Consider the following 18684-nt stretch of genomic DNA (forward strand, 5'->3'; position numbering starts at 1 on the left):
CGATTTCTGTTACGCGTGAATTAACTACCTTTAGATATTCTGCTTCAACTGTACGTACGAAATTATAGTAAGATTGTAGCGTAATGGATTGATTCCATGGAGATTACTTGTAGCAACTACCGACTGATTCGGTGTCATTAAGGTTGTATTAGTGGTTAATTGTATAATAATTAGTTCGGCTGTATAATGATGTTATCTGTGCAATAATTATTTCGAGTATTACTATGTATTACCGAACGATTAACCGGATAATAAGTATATTTTCGTTCATAGTAAATTGTATAATTATTACTTACGTCGATCGTTCATCGTGCAGTGATTTCGTTCATCGATAACTTCCTTCAGATTACTCTCGTTGATGATTAATTGGATAGTAACTTCTTTTGTCGATGGTTAATCCCATGAAGGTTACTCGTACCAATGATCAATTACACGGTAATTATTTTTATCGGTGTTTTACTTTATTGCGATTACTCATGTCAATGGTTGATTATTTGACAATTAATTACGCGATAATTGATTCGATCGCTAGTCGTACCGTATAACTTTACTGAAATTTGGAAAAATTGATAACTATCTCGACAATTTTAATTTCAATTTTAATTTTCATCATTTTTATTACGCAAGAAGTGCTTCTCGCTTAATCGCGATTCGATTGAATCTCTAACAAGACTCAATCGGCTATTTTTTACAAACCAATATAACATATATATTTCTTTCGTAGCCTTTACAAACGATCTTCACTTTGATCTATAGAAATTTTGAAACCTCCGTAAATGTTTGTACAGTGAGAAAAATTCTCGCTAAAATTCTACGTTTTAAATGTTTTTATCGCAACTTGCACCCGACAGATTGCAAGAATATGCGGAAGTACTATTAACAAATATTGCTATTAACAAATTTAATTCAATAGTAACAGTGAAAAATTTATCACAATAAATTGTACGAATTTAATATTAAAATATAACAAAGAAAGCTTATTAATTTCTCGAAAACAAAGGGACACGCCCTGAAAGTCCTTCCAGGGCTGTTTTGCCACCAACCTAAAGCATCGAATGCCCAACATACAATAGCCAACTCATTCGAAATTTCGCAATTCTTGCCATCTTCGTGTCGATACCCGCACACGAACTTAACTCAACGATTATCTACTCGCAAGAAGCAACACATACATCCCCGTACGTACACGCGTTTCCCTGGTCGAATTCATTCCATGGAATCGATCGAATCCATGGAATCGATTGCACGGCAGCTGAAGCGCACACAGGTGAGCCAAGATGCTGGAGAGTAGCCAACAACGCTTGTTAATCCCCGGAACGATTGCTATAGTTATTGGTCACGGTTCGACGAAGAAGAAGCGCCCGCAGGAGTGGGCCTCTTCCTTTCTCTCTTCCTCCATTTCCTCCCGTATCTTCCTCTCTTCCTCTCAACCACATCACATACGTTTCCGCGATTTTTACTCGGCCCGGTTTTTTGTCCTTTTTTCCCCCTTTCATCTCGCTTTATCTCACCGTCCTCTTTCATCCTGCTCGCTTCCTTCGCTCCCGAGACCTACTTAGCCGAGGATCGAGAGAGGCTACTCTCTTGGATCGTTTCCTCTCTCACCTGTGAAACGAGGCCCTGGCAGAGGAGGAACCCAATGACCAGGGGCGTACACCATCTCCAGACCATTCGTGCTCTTCTTAACCGTCTCTGATATATTTTGTCCTACTAAGCGCCGACAGGGTAACCATGAATTTCATGAGAAAGTAAATGGCCGCCTCTTGCACCCGGCCACTTACCGTCCAAAGTACAATTACGCGGAATAACGCGATATGATGGCCATTGCGTCGTAAATACAAATAGTTGCGCTTGGTTTTTCGCGCGACTTTCGTCCACTGTCCCTAATCAGGGAACCTCTGTAATGTAATTCACCGGAGCCTGATGTACGAAAAATTTCTTCGATTTAGCAAAAATAGACGATTCATTTGGAGAATCCATCGATAATTAAAGGATAATATTACACATTTACGTTATACCTTGTTCCTCGTACCTAATCTAAGCTTTCTCTGTACTATCCTCTTTCAAGTACACGATCATCGAAGATGTAGAACAGCAAGAAAGAGATCGTTGGAGATCGTGCCGTATATCGCGTTCACGCGCGTGTATCTATATCGAAATTAAAGCTTTAATTCTACGATCATAGACATCCCAAAATTCAAAGAATCTCACGATTAAATCAGTTGATCTGTACCAGTAGCCGGTGTGCTCTGCCGAAAGGAATGTAGCCTATGTGTGTACTTGGTTCGTTCTCGTTTTATAGTCTTTCTCTTGCTTTTTTCTCCATTTGTTTGCTTTTTCTTCTTGTTCTTTTTTTCTTTTTTTGATCGGTTTGTTTGATCGTTTTAATTGGGCCTCCGCGGCGAGATGCGATTAACCATGTCGGTGATAAATCAGGATGAGGCCACCAGCGAGTTACCTGGTGGTAATTGGACGGAGTATGGTTACCGGCTTCCTGAATGGTTCGGTGCTTCTGTGTCTTTCGCCGGCTACGATTTGCTCTGTTTTTCGTGTATGGGATTGTCGGAGGGTTTTTGTCGACTGGCACACGAGGTTGATCACTTCGGATGTTTCGGACTGATGTATCGGTGTTCTTTTGTTCGGTTCCGCGATGAATCGGTTTGGGTGGAATCGTGACGAAACGTTCGCTGGATATCTTCGACATTATACGCGTATTTAAGTGATCGATGGATGTATAGTTTCTCCTGCTGTTTCTTCTATATTTGTGCTTCTCCGGGTCCTTTCGATCCAATGTTCTTAACAGTGTACGTTTCGTTCCGACGTTTCACGAACGTAAAAGCTTATAAAACCTCGACGATCTTAATTTTCATCCGAACTTTTTTGATCGACAGATAGATGGAAAATTTCATGCTGGAAAAAAGTCTCGTACGCTCGTACGTTGTATCGTTCGCTCGTATATCAATCGTCTTATTACCCTTATCGTCTCATAATTCCTCTATGCCTTCCTTTGTCGCTCTCTGTACCAGCCATCCTCTCATTTCGAAGTGCTACGATCCTCGTCGCATCTTCGATCTCCTCGGCTATCTCAAGAGATCCATCGCTCGAGCCTCGATCGGCCAAAACCTCTCTCGTATGGACCAAACGATAAATCATTCGTTCCCGCTAATCAGACTGCGGTGCAATTTGTCAAACTAACGAGACGATCGAACGTTGAAAATTCTCATTGACGTTGAAATAAAGCCTCGTCGATTCCATGTAATGGCGATGTTAAGAGGCGCGGCTGATACAGCAGAAACGATACACATAGTGAGAATATAAAATCGGTCAGTGGTTACGACAGTACGTTTGAAGGACTTGCAACAATAATCCGTAGGCTTACGATTTCTCGGTCGCCAACACGCTCTAGACGAACTAATTTTTATTTTATTCTCGCTTTTAGAAAATTCCTTTACGAGAGGAGACTGATAGACGACCGACAGATCGAAAAAGATCAATATTCGACGAGAAATTCGACAAATAACAAGAAAGACAGGCTTGAGAATATTACGAAAAATATTATTGCAACCAGAAGTGGCTATTTGACTCGTATCGTGTCTCAAACATAATTAGAACGATTCGATGAATTTCAGAAAACATACGTACGTACATGTCTGATTTCGTTTGAAAGTTATTTAAAGACAAAGTAGTAAAATTTCTTCCATAACACTATGTGCACTTGTGAACAGAAATGTACATGTATATACACATATATTTAGATCAATCTGTAGCCGATTTTAAAGCTCTATTTGACAAGCTTGCAATATCGATTCCATCTACTATACAGCGCGAACATCCAGAGAGAAGAGACTCGTCTCTGGCGGTCGATCCGCTCAGGAAAGAAGGAACCTTTCCGCCGTAATTTCCGTGACCCGAGACCGCCGCCACGAGGTCAGATCGATAAATCACTGTCAGGTTTCAGCGATTCGTCCATTGATAACGGGACGCCGCCAACAAGGAAGGCCTTCTACTGAAAGACGACTAGGACGACGTTTTCAGAGGTTCGCTCGCGGATAGAAACAATTTCGTCCATCTGGACGAATTCTATGGATGGGACCTGTGATGGCGATGAAATTGTACTTGAAATTGTGTAGCGTAGATTCGTGGATCGTATGAATCATCATCTGGTGAATTCCAAGCAACGAATAGCTTTTACGCTTTGAATCGTTATTCGTTGACAAGTTTTGTATTATCAAGTTAGTGGAGATCGATGTCTCATTACGAAAGAAATTCCAGCAGGTAGATTTTTTCTGTATTGGTTTTAGGGTTGTACGTAAGATACGAAAGCGTACGTATGAAGCGAGCAATATAAACAGAGAAAGTCCTTATGCCAAATTCAATAAAATTTCTCTAATCTATGATAGCCTATAAATATCGTAATATTTTATTTACTGTAATATCAGTAGAATCGTGAGCAGAATCGTTTCTATGATTCTTTTCTCGTTCGAGTAACGCAACGACGGAATTAATACCGTTCGTATCCTTTCGATTGATTTTATTGCCTATCTCCATTTGTCTAAGCTCCGATATATCGTTTAATTCATGCGGAACCCATTTGTATATTTCCTTTACTGCTTCTTATTTAAGTCAAATGACAAATAATGGTAGAATGGCTTACTTGCGTTGGTACGCCATTTCTCTCGCTATTTGTCGTTGATTATTTTCCATAATTTCTCTTCCAACGTTATTATCGATGGCATTTTCCGACCTTCATCTTGGTTCGTTTTATGGTGAAAAATCGCCAGCCGTGTATTTCGCAAACCAACCAGTCGTGTATTTCACAAACTGACGTTCAACTGTCTTAACATTTACATATATCTTCATCGACACTTTTTATCAAAAGCAACATTTACGTTTTACTTAATTATACATTTTCTATACGTTTGTATCAAGTTCGTATCTCCAGTATTCTATATCGAATGCGTATAATATACACTGTACGTAGAATATTAATACGTCAAGCTTAATCTATCACCCACGTTATATAGAAACATTAAACGGTCAACTAGATAAATTACCAGGATAGCTGCAGGATCTTTTTCTTCCCTTCGAAAGTTCAAACCCGAAAGGTCTTGAAAACGTGTCAACCAAACTACGAATCGAAGGTCCTTCTGTCAGAACGAAATGGGACACGTCAAAAGACCGTAACCTCGTATGAATTCGCGTTGAAACCGCCCACACGGTCCGCCAGCCGTGATGTGTATGATAATATTTCATCGTAATGTCACAACGGGCGAAACCAGACGCATGCTCATAAATAAAGGGAGTCAATGGAAGCTATTCGTGCATGGAACACGCCTATTCGCGTCCTGTCAGCAGCGGCCGGGTCTAACCCATTCAACTCGTGAAACCCGGAGAAACTTACAAAGCCCTCGGTCAAATATTGTGAACGAGAAATATTAAGGAACGTACGGGAGACGAACGTGTGTGCCGTTTTCGCTTTGTTTCTGCAGTCGAGACGAGGGTTGCGGCAATTGTTTAAACGTTAGTAGAATTTCGATAATTTGCCACTTATCTTGGGATTATCGGCAAATGTGTCGGATCATTGGATCATTAAATTCGCTTAATCCGTTGAACTGTTGAAAAAATAGCGAAATTTAAACAATTTTAACCGAGCATTACGAGCAAAGGTAAAATTCTTAATATTTTTAGAACGAATCAATCTTCCATAAGATTCCTAAAAATTCCTCGTCTATAAAAAAAAAAGAGAAAATTTGACAAATTTTAATTAAACACCACAGCTACCAAAAGCAAATAGATTTTTTCCATAAATTATACACTACATAGGCTATAATTTCAACCGAGTTGTTAATATATTGGTTGATGTTGCTATAAACAATCAATTTAAGAAACTCTAAAAATCTCTTAAAAAATACTATAAAAAAGCCTAAATTGAACTTGTTGATTAAATTTTTTATTACTGTTAGCCGATGCTCCGAGAGGTAATGATCCTTCCAGAAAGTTACTGGACATCCCGAGCAGCTTTGAAAAATCGTAAAATAAACTCAGGAAGAACCCGGCAATCATCCTCTCAAAAATATGATAGACACATTTAGGTTAAATCCTATACCATTAACTCTTTCCAAATATAGATTTTTTAATAAGAAGAAATTTTCTGAAACAGATTATGCCTTCGACAAATGCGTATATTATACTAATATTTTATACAACGTTTAAAATAAAAATTACATCAAAATTAATTAACATATATATATAGAGAGAGAGAGAGAGAGAGAGAGAGAGAGAGAATAAATAAAAATCTCTGCTCTATATTTTCAATTTGTTTAATTTTCAACGCGTTAAGCTTCTAAATTACATAAGAGCAGATTATTGCTACATTCCCTGCGGCGCATTGATAATTTCGAAGAACTATTTACAGCAAGGCATGAGTTATTCTGCTCGAATGGTTCCTTGAATGTATAAGGTTGAAGTTCAAACAAATCGGCTAAAATGACTCGCCGCAGTACCACCAGTCAGCCATCAACGTCTACGCTATAATTGAAAATTATAGTCCGCGCGTATGAGCATTTTGTAGCGGAAGGAATGCACTCTGAGGTAACGCGGAGCATTACCGTTAATGTCTATAATAATATTCAAACTGTTAAATTTTTAATCTACTTACACTTTGTAACTGTGAACCTTATTATCTTCGATTCGACGTTATTCACGCGACAAAAAAAGAAAAGAAAAGAAAAAATGAAAGATATATCGATCGAACATCCTCGATGAATTTCTTCATTAGAGCAATTGAAACTTTTTGTTCGGAAAAATTCTATTCATCGTGCGAATGTCATGTTCTTTCGTAAATATCAAATGGAGACATTTACGTTAAAAAGCGCAGAACGATAATACGAACCTTTACAGACTTCTGTATCGACAGGTCAAATTTTTTACTCCCAATAATTTAAAATGTACGCTTCTTTGTTAATATTAAATATAATTACAATTTACGACAAATATCTTGTAATTTTTACATACACTTTCGGCTTAGTCTGACATTTGATCGATATAATATTAATGGCCTGTTAATGAAATTTCAAAATGTTTTATATACCGTAATAAATGTTGGAATATTTTCACGAGCCACTCGCACGACGTATCAAAATTCTCCGGTTGAACCACAGAGCGATAATAAAATCAAAATAAAAATTAGAAAATCAAAAAAATGTGTCTATCATCCTCCTACGATCTTGAAAGACGAACACGCGAGGGATGTATAGTATAATCATCGACCTTTCCCAACTTTCATCCAGTAGTATACGATCCGTGGAGCTATCGAAGGAAATGTGGTTAGGATAACCACGTCGTGAACTCGGTCAAACGCGCTTCTATTCCGAGCATTCATCTCGACACCAACGCGTGCTCGGGTGTCCGCCAAGACGGCGGTAGAAGGCGGAGGATGGTTCGATGCCCTTCTCGAACCAGTTCGAGAGACGTCAACGAGTCGTCTATGAATTCAGGTATCTCGTTTTTTCTCCCGGGTCCCGTTTCTGCGCTTCCTCGTTCTCTTTTCTGTCGGAACGTCCGCGCGAGATGTTCGCGAGACGAAATATCCGTTTCAATAATACACGTCGAGCCAGATTTTTGCACCTTCGTTATACTTTCGACCATACTTTTCGAAGGATCTATCCTCATCAAAAACCGATCAAGGAACGGAACGTGTTTCGTGTTGCAGTTATTGAACACAATTTGATAATGTAAACTGATGGGAAAAAATGACAAAAGAACTCTTAGCCCCCTTGCCTTAATCGATCAGGTCTCGTGATTCTTGGAAGGAAACAACGTACTAGCTACGTTCCACTGTATGTTTTATAGCGAAAACGTCTTGAGATGAAGGGTTCTGTTTGGCAAAAAAAAGGGTTATAAATCTCCTTGCAACAATGAGCCATTACCAACAGCTTTCTCGTCAAACTAGAAGCATCCTCGTGCTCACGGTATTCGATGCTATAAGAATACCGGTGCAGTTATACATAAATCATCCCATTACGTTATCTGTAATCCTGATCTAGGTCCCGAGATACATCTAACACCTCGAGGGATCGAAACGATCGGGAGTCGCGTGTCGCTATCGTTCACGATACGGTTCTTGCTGTACCAAAGAAATCGAACAGCTGAAACGATCGAAAGACTTCAGAAATATGAAAAACGATTCTTTCAGTGGTAAAAGATACGAATTCCATATTGTGAGAGAGACGTAGCTGCTCAAAGAATTCGTTTGAATTTTACTATCGTAAGATTACTTCCTCGATTAATTCCTCGTTTTACATCGAGCGTAACAATTGCGATCGTGATAGAGATTTGCCTGCGATTAGATGCAAAAGTTTTCGTTCTCTGAATGCGAATAGAACGCCGAGAATTAATTTGCCGCGAATGGAAAATAATTCTCCGAATGGAAATAAAACATGAAAAGCTAATCTTATCCAACGATTACTTTGTCAACGAATAAGAATAAGTTGCGATATTATTTTCCACTTCTTCGCTGTCGAATAAAAATATACAAATTTTCAAACGTGCAAATATACAAATTTTCATCGGATACAGGTACGTTTCAACGATCTTTTAAAATCTGATATTATTCTAAAGTTGACCTACTCTCGCAGGTGGTTTTAAAAGATGACCACCCGAAGAATCAGCGTCTAGTGGTCGGAATATCCAGATCCAGACACTGTCTACGATAATAATCGCACGCTGATTCTCGTGTTACGTTTCAGCAGATTCAATTTCTTCGCTACACGGTGATAATGCAGGATTATTACTATTCTTAGATGTTCATAAATATTCTATTCGATCATTACACATTTTGGATATTTTCTATGTTTCTCTGTGTTATACGCGTTGAAATTTTCCAAAAATGCTTGAACATCGACACGACCGATTGATCGTAATACTTCAAAATCGGAAAGGCGCGTTGCGACTCGTCCTAAACTTTAGAATCGCCCTGTACATCGATCGCGATCCGATGATCGTCGTTTCATTCCCAAAGTACCTGTAATATACATTCACGATCGAGATACGACGTTAAATCATCCACTTGCTACAAAGTTTCATCGACGAATTCCTATCGAGTTCGATAATTGGCTATAATTAATGGTGATGCAGGGATTCGCGAGGTATTTCATGACGCAAGTGCTCGATCGAAAGGTCAAAATCTCGATCTTGCATCCGTAAGAAGACGGCATTGTTCTAACGGCAAGATGTAACGTGAATTAAATTAAAAGAGCACTACAGTTATGCGTGTACTTTTATTCATAATTAAAATATGTACTAGGAACGCTTGTGGAAAAATGAGATAAATTCGCGCGCAAATCTCCTTCGTTCTTCCTCGATAGAAGAGTAACCCGCTTCGAGTTTCTTTCGTAATTTAGTTCTCCGTGAAATTCCACGCATAGATACGTATGCATGCTCCTCATTGTTCCACATTTGGCATAGGTAAATTTCCAGATAATAATCTAAATTCTCTACCATCGAACGTTTTACATAATTCTACGTCTACGATATCCGTTTCAGAACGAAGTGACGCCGTATGTAATTGGATACACAGTGAAACTCGCGTTAATCCTTCCGCTTTTTATATTCGCCACGCAAAGTTCTGCTATACAAGGTGTGTAAAATTAAAATACGCGAATTTTTAATTTCCCTATTATTACATTGTTACCTTTAACTGTTGCAACTTTTTTTAAGCGAGTGATATTCTCGAGAGTAAAGATTCCGAAGATCAGATAGAACAAAGTATAATATTTCATTGAACTTCTGTGAAATTTAATATCCGCGAATAAAATCCTTATAAGATCGTTATTTCCGTATATTACTTATCTTTTCTTTTTTATTGGCTAGACGTTTCAATTTCGAAACAAATTTTATTCGGAAATTTATTACGAAACAATTTAGAACGTCATTCTCGCATCACAATTACCTTTCCGAGGAACGAAATCATTGATATCCTAAGCCATTTCCTTTACACACCATATATATTATCCATATTATTCTATCTTCTTCGCTTCGCGTTTCAACCGATCGACTATTCAACTTTCTTGCATGACGCGAGCTATTAGAACGATACTTTAATAACACATAATAAACCCTTTCTTTTGGTTCGCAAATTCGACGAAACGATTTGAACAACGCTATTTGCAATTTAGATCGAAACTTATTGTTACACCGAAATTCGTTTTGCTCGGTGGTTCGTCGATTCTCTTCGTCGGTCGAGAAACGAATCGCTTAGTAGTACGTGCGCCTTTATTATTTCACGTTCTACCCGGTTAATTTTGTTTCGCGACAGTGAACACGCGGAATGATTAGAGTTCGTGTGAATTTTCTCCATCTATTGTTTAAAGACCCGATATCGGAATATCGAGATTCGTGCTCGTGCTGCTTCGATTCCAATCGTATCGTGGCTGGTTCTGGTATTTGATTTTTATATCGATATTTGCGTTATCTTGCTGTCTAGTCTCGAAATTCGCTGAATTTCTTTTCTTCCATCTTGAAACTACCAAATACGTACATGGTTGAGGGAGGCTGATTATACAGGACTGTGCAAAGATCGTGGTACAGTGAGAGTATGATAATTCCACGTATAGAGGATTCGAGTAATTTCAAAATTGACAATTTTCAAAGTGTGTCACTATTTCAACAAACTAAGCATATAGAGTTAGCTGACAGGCGCATAATGCTGTAACGTTTCTTACGGAAGTAATTAACGTTTCAAAATGTGAAGAGAAAATCGTACACTTAATAACATCGTAGACATTTCCAACTAGAATGCAAAACGTATGACAACTTGTCAAAGAAACGTGTGCGACTTTGTGTATATTGCTAAAAGAGCAATTAAAACGTTGATTAATTGCCGAGTACACGCAAATGGACCAGTCCGAGCCTTTGAACGATTGGCAATTGCGGAAAAATATCACAAGGCAAGATTAACTTACTCGCAAGTGGTACACAAGTAGATACAAATCTATTAACATAATTACACGTTTCACCAAAGTGTATGCTCTTAATGTACACTGTTTTGCATGTTTAAAAGTAATTTGTTTTTTCTCGTTTATTTTTCTCCCCCGTAAATACCTTAACTCTGTCCTATCGGAACTGGCACGCTGCACGAATTAGGGGAAAAGTTACTTTAAAGTACATTTTGTAGAACGAAGCGCGAAGAATATAGCGAAAGAACACGACGATTCAAATCTTCCATTCTTTGTTTCAAGAGAAATTTCGTAAATTCCAAACCGAAATTGTTTTTCTACTAAAACCAGAATCTGTACAACCGACAAACTGAAAAATAAAATCGAGAAAGACGCGCTCGTCGTATTTTATACAAAAGACGATTTACGAAAGGCGTGTAAACGCTTGATCTCTTTATTCCATAGCAAATTCAAACGTAGCAAGTTCCACTTTCTAATCGATAATTCATTATTAATTCGTACCCTCTGGTCAAATTCAAATGCTCTTCGTCTAACAGGTAGTTTAAATACATAGTCTCCTTATTAAGGATGGCAGCGAATTCTGTTCTCGATCAATAAGTCCCCGTTAATTTGTACATCCAGATCCGATCTAAATACCGTTTCTACGCATCGATCAAAATGTGACCCACCAAATAGTATTAGTGCAAATGGACCAAGTGTCCGGATACTTATGAACAGTAGGCTCGGCACACAGAGGAGCCGGTAGACAACTGTAAAATACACCCAATCCCGAAGGCCGTCCACCTTACGCTTATACCGGGTGTCCTGTGTAACCGGTCTCGTTCCGGTCCCCGGCGATCGTTATCGAATAAACGTTAACGTCTTTGCGTAACGCCGGTGAGCCGCGTTGTACACGCGTTCTATTTTGACTGACACCGGTTCTCTCGTTCTCATGCTACCGATCAGACGAAAATCAATCCGCGACCGAGAAATCGCCAACTTTTACGCCAACCAAAGCGTTTCGCAACGTCACGGCTATTATGTTAATTTTAATTATCGCGCGGTTTTGGTTGTTCAGATAATGGCCGATGACTAGAAAATCATCGCCAGCTACAAGTACAAGTTCGATTACACGGACTAACCGGATGATCACACGGATGTTTGGAGGATCTTTCTACTGGATTGTTTAAATACGACGTTTAATTATAAAAATTAATTAATCGACGCAAAGCTTTAACGCGACGCTAATTGCGTTGTAACTGCAAGAATGCTGTTTGTAAATCTTTCTACCACTAGCCTACCACTTGCACCTTGCCTTATAAATTCAAAATGCCAAATAAAACGATAACATTATTGATGCGAGAAACGATCCATAAATCTTACGAAACAACCTGCCACCACAATAGCCGTCTAGTTAGTAAGACGGGCGTATTAAAATAAAAGAAAACTTTTCTATATTTGCAAATGTAAACGAAATTTCCTTAAAGCAAAAGCCCCAAAGATCGCCTAATTTTAGGGGATTATTTACCGGAGCCCTCTTAGAACCTTCGGTTTCACTTTTACTTCGCAGCACGCGCAAAAATCCTATCTTCGACGATAAATCCCAACACGAGGAGCAGTCGCGTGGCTCTTACATTTTCATCGGCGCGATGCGTCGCGACCCATAAAAACGTCTAAGGGCACGCGTCTACCATCGAACTAATCGATCAACCTCCGACATGCCAGTCCATCCTCTTTCTTCTCTCTTCCTTCCTTTTTTCCCCCCCTTTTCTTTTCCTAAGATCCACTCGTCCGTGGCTTGTACACGCTCGGCGACATATCGATGGCCGCACAATGCCTCTTAGAAAGTGTGTCAGTGGTGTACGTTTCAATTCTCTGCCGAAGATTTTTCGCAGCGAGCGTTGCACACACGGTGGAACAGGTGATTAATAGCGCTGCTTGTTTCAACGGTAACGAGCATCGAACGAGACGCAATGCGTGGCCGAGACGTAATCGATTTCCAAAGCAGATACCAGGATCCTGCTCCCCCGCTGTAAACCTTGAATATTCATTCGACGGTTGGGGACACGGACCGTGCGCGTTGCTTCCCTGCTAGAGACGGTTGAAAATGTCGGTCGTGGGAAGCTTCTGTAACAGGATCGTTCTTTCGTTCGGTCGCTCGAGATTTTCCTTTTTTACCACTGTCTTCCTGCGCATGGTCTTGCGACTTGGCTACGCTCGCTTCAAAGCCGTTCGTTCGTGGAAGAAAGAAAGTTTTTCCGACTGTGAGTCAGAAGCGTAGGAAAAGGTGCGAGCGTTGCTTTCTGTGTGACACGTGGTGCGATCTTGTCGGTCTTGTTCGAGCATTCGTTCGATCGCTTGGATCGACGGACCCTAACAATTCGTGTTAGATTACTAAAATCTAGTGCGTGCGATTCTATTTCGCGTTTCTCCGTCTTAATCAACGATATTTCTTTCGTTGGTGCAACTACAAGTGCAAGTAATCCCTGACAAGACCGTGCAAATTCGTCTGACAATGGACGTTCCGCTTTCCCTTATGCGCTCTACCCGTCTTTTCCTTCCGAACGCTTCGTTCCTTCCAGTCGACCGTACTGCGTCTTGCTACACCTTGTTCCAACTACTGACGTGTGTATTATCTTGAAAGGTATCGACACTGCCACGTAGAAAGCGTCGATTCTCGTCTGAAAACTGTTCGTGTACTCTTGACGGTGTTTGTCTTGTCGGTTAGAAATCTGTTTGTACAAAAATTAAAGCTCCTAATCTAACGATCATGGAAGTTGCGCTTGGTATAAACTACGAACGCTCACGTTGATAAGTACATTTTATCATATATTTATCACTGTATCGATTTCACACCAAACAACGAATTAAATCGGACAGTTAATTATTTTTCATTTCTTACAGGACAACTTATCGATCGATATTCCATTTTAAAAATATTCTGATTATATATAAACATTATAATTATAATTGTAATCGCAAATGTAACATATATTAGAATCTTCTCTGGAATGACTGTACCCTTTCGAGATTCTGGGCTAACTGCCGTGCAGCCGTAGACAGTTTACACGATGTTTCTGTTCTTTGACAATGCGACGTCGACTCGCTTACCCTAAGTAAACTATCTCGATTGTATCATCGACACCTCGGTAGCTCGGCGACTCCGAGTCGCCTCGACTTTCCAAACATTCGCTCAAGCGCTTTGCCGAGGTCTTTATCGAGGCCTCGGGTCCAGTCGTCGATTACGGTAAACCTAAACAATGACCGAGCTCTATCTGCCACTATATCGTTGCGAAGATGCGATGCGTTACCGTTAACGTATATACAACTACGATACTAGTAAACGCGTGTCTCGGAAACGCAGAAGATACTGGATGCATATGTGAGAACATCGGCATCGAACGTATTAAAAAGAACGAAACTGACATTCGTAAGATATCGGGTGGTAGAGATACGTAGAACGCCTTAGTCACGAATATATACCCGATACTTTGACACTATACGCAGGTATAACAAGTGAAAGGATACGGGATACAGTACAACGACTATCGAGTTAATTGGTTATCGATATATATATATATATATGTATTACTTATCATTGCACTAATAGAATTCAACCAAACATCTAATATTACCGACCGATGTTTTTCTGGAGAACGTACAAATAGGACTGAACCTCTCCGATTTCCATTGATTTTTACATTCTTTTAATATGCGGTGGTTCGCATTATTCTGAACAACTGTTTCCTATACATGCTGCCGACGATCGACCTTAGTTTCTCAGAGATTTGTGAAAAACTGTCGCTACTTCTACTACAGAGAAGAATACTACGTAGAAACGTGCGCGTGTTTATTCGGTGCCAGCTGCCGGATAAAACGATCCGATGGAAATTTTCTGATTATACGGACAAACGCGAGTGGAGCGAGCTTGGGTATCCGAGACGAAGGTTCCGGCTACGCGTGCATACGCGAGACGATAGGAATGCAAATATATGCCGACAGCCTCTCGGTGGTCGGATTGAAAAATCTAACCCAAACCCGAAACCTAATAAATACATCGATGACATTCACATTAAATTGAGTTGTAACAGACGTTTCCTGCGGGCTTGCGTATACAGTTGTGCGCGGGGTCTTTAAGCTCGGCCGACTCTCGACTTTAGAAGCGGAAGATAAGATCGAAATCGGAGAGGTTGAAGTCTATCTGAACATTTACCTGTTTCCCTTTATATCGATATCTCTGGCAATTACTATATATTCCAAAATAAGTTTACATATTTAAAATTACTGGACTCTGTTATTACGTATTATTAACAGGACGGCGTAAGTTGCAAAATTAACTTGAAAAATTATAACGTCACGATACCTTACGACGCTCTCATAATTTACGATAAGACAAATATCCATAAAAAGAACATGAATACCTTTCACAAAAATATATATATATGTCGGAGATGAAAGAACATCGGGATTTCCCGTCTGGAATGTTGGCAAAAATCCCAATACCCTAGTCCAGGCTTTTACTATAGCTACACTTAAGTAATAAAAATAAGAAATAGTTTTAATGTTCCAATCTGGCTGTATGACGATGGGTTCGGGCTTGAAGTGACACAGCGCGTCACTGGACGTAGCCACGGTCACGGGAGGGACGTGTACCTGACAGAGGTATGGAATGATTATATGGCTCTCCTTAAAAACAAAGATTGACCCGAGAAGTGGGAACAGGAATATATAAGGGCAGTTTCATTTGGATTACGAGTTAGTTAGTCGTAGAGCGAATTGCTGATTGAGTTGCTGATTGAGTTAGTTTCTGATTCAACTACCGAGAGAATTATTGCGAGAGTTATCGTATATTACGTTGGCATTCGTCATCCCGTGGACCGTGGATTCGTTATCGAACCTGAGGCCATTGTCACTAGTGTCGCGAGTGCCTAATCGGCGTGATTAATTGTCAGAACTGTAACAATCTCACTGGCACGGTCGAGAGAAGAAATCCAACTGGGAAGTTGAGTTCATCTCCAATCATCGAAGAGTACAGACTCAGGACGACAGTAGTCCTCACTTAGTTCGGTTAAGTGCTACAACTAATACAAATAAAGTGCCGTCTAAATCTAACACTCGAGTTATTTCATCTCCTCCACCTTGAACGTTAAGTCATTCGAGGTACGCGATATCGACCGATCGGTTTGACCTGACCGGTTGCTCTTTAGTCGATAATACGCAACACAGCACAAACCGTAGTATCGTACTTTGTTATTTCTATCCATTCTGGAACAATTATCTGTATCTTCGAATATGATACAAAATCCTTTACGACGGTCGTAATTTATCTTTCGCGCGTAAAACTGACGAACTAATCACGAGTCAACTAGGCACTAATTTTCTACCGGTCATAGGTCAACGATAAACCAACTTCCACGATATAAATTTTAATTGATCACGTAACCATCTCGACGAAAAAGGGCAAGAAAATTTTCCTTGCGATAATCTTGCCTTTTATGAGGCCATTGTTATATTTTACACGACTTGGAGAGTAAGATGAAGCGCTGCCCGTAATTCCTAAGATCGATTTCACTTATTTCACCATTATCTGTTCTTCCATTAAAGGTGTAATTCGGTCGAAAACAAAGAAAACAATTTTCCTGGACAACAGATTCGCCCAAAATAAGAAAGTAACAGGTTGTGAAGAAAAATGTCGAGGTACGTTAATAGTACACGTACTGTACTGTCACCGCGTTAACAGACTTAACATATATTTCGACACCGGGATTAGAAGTTCGAGGAACAAGACAAGCAACGTCTCGTGGCTATTTATAATGTTTGACAAGCGGCGGTAGATAAGTAAAGCGGCTTGTACGAACCGCTGTTTACGCCCTGTAATTGCGAAAATTTTACGCTGCTGTCGGCACCCGTAATGAATGGACCGGGCTGTTGTAACGCAGCTCGGTGACGAGGGAATAATGGAATTCGGTTGATTCCCCGAAAGAAGACAGCGACGAGGATTCTGTCGAAATACGATGCCACGTCTTTTTATAAAGCCAAGATCGATACGTCTATTTGACGCGTCTCTCGTCTCAATTATTATCAGGCGTGCCCGTCTAGAAGAAATTGCGATAAAAATCATAGATCTAATTGCAGAAGCTAGGTGGTCCACGTTCGACCATTCCCATGGCTCTCATCAATCTCTCGATAAATCGCTGATCCCGGTTTCGTCGTAGAAACCCTCTGGTACGCGTCCATCGACGCCGTAACATTCAAATTGGAGCAATCGAGAAAAATGTTGATTAATCCCAGCCAATTACGCCCGTTTCAACCATCTCGCCAATTACGCGCACACTTATCTCCGACTGCGATAAAAAATAGCGAAACAGCCCGCGGTAACCTGGCATCGATTCAATAACCCGTGCCGATCCTGACGTAAAATGAACGACGACGTATTGAACGCAAAATGACCGTGTAATAAAGTTTAACGACGATCTCGTTAGTGGGAAAGGAACACAGGCACAAGTTGACCAAAGCCGTGTGTGCCGCGATGTTGAAAAAAGAATTAAGAGGAGAGTGGTTGCGAAAGGATCGACTGACAAATGATCCCTCGGCCGCTTTGGATGAAGAAGGATGGAACGAAAACGAAGGCGTGCACGATGGGTTGGTTCGCACAATTGAATTAATTATCGCGGCAGGGCGAGGAATGATCGAGCCAGATTTCACCGTCCTGTCCTATTAAGATACTAAATCACGCTGTACCGAGGGCTACACGAAACTCGCATTAACGCTCATAACGGGCCATAAATCTGTAAGGATCCGTCAAAAGTTTGTAAGAGGCGCAGCCGCGATATGCAACGATCGTCGAAAATTTTATTTGTAACAGACGTGATTTGTGCAGTTAAGGGGAATACACGACCAAGTATTATGGAGAAAAACGGTACTAGGTGGGTCTCGAAGACGGATTGTTCCATTTGTATGCTCCTTTCAGAAGGGATATGTAAACTATACGTTATTCGAGAAAATGTTTTAAAACGTGAAACGTGTTTTCTTTCGAGGGAAACTTCTTGCGACGACGACGAATCTTACTTAGGTGGACGAGCCTCTGACATTTGAAGGTGATTTCCGTTTTCTTAAACGAAAATATACGCTTTTTCGTACGCCATTCGATGCATTTTTTAATTCTCTACAGAAGAGTAGTATTACTCTTATAATTATATATTATAAATTGATCGTATAGAAGACAATGACAATATGTACGCGTAAAGGCATTGCGTTATCCAAAAAGTACAAGAAAGGCTCCAAAAAATGGACATTATGTTGCAAATTAACCGGTTAGCTGTTTTTGATGAGCATACTAGTCACGTAAAAAGTAGTTACAATTTGCCGTTTAAATTGCAATTTTAGTGAAAACTAAAACATATTCGTAGATTCTAAGATATTTTGAATATTTGATGGTCAGGACGAAATAAAAGGAACAAATAAAAAGATATAAATAATTACTATGAAAAAACTATATATAGCGTGAAGAATGCGACACATTTTAGGTACACATTTTTCAAAGAGATCGCGATAGCTAACCGGTTAATATAAATATATTCTTATCAAAGACAATTTGATTGGCTTCGTGATGAAATTTTATAAAGACCTCCTTTTCTTTTTTTTCTTTCTTTTTATTTTTAAAAGACCCATGGTGTTGGTAAAGTATCGATCAATATTTCGAAACGCCGTGGTCATTTCCGTATGTTTCGATCTACGCTCCATTGTTTTA

This window comes from Bombus vosnesenskii, unplaced genomic scaffold, assembly GCF_011952255.1.
Source record: "Bombus vosnesenskii isolate JDL3184/JDL3185 unplaced genomic scaffold, Bvos_JDL3184-5_v1.1 scf7180000013298, whole genome shotgun sequence".
Classification (NCBI taxonomy): Eukaryota; Metazoa; Arthropoda; class Insecta; order Hymenoptera; family Apidae; genus Bombus; species Bombus vosnesenskii.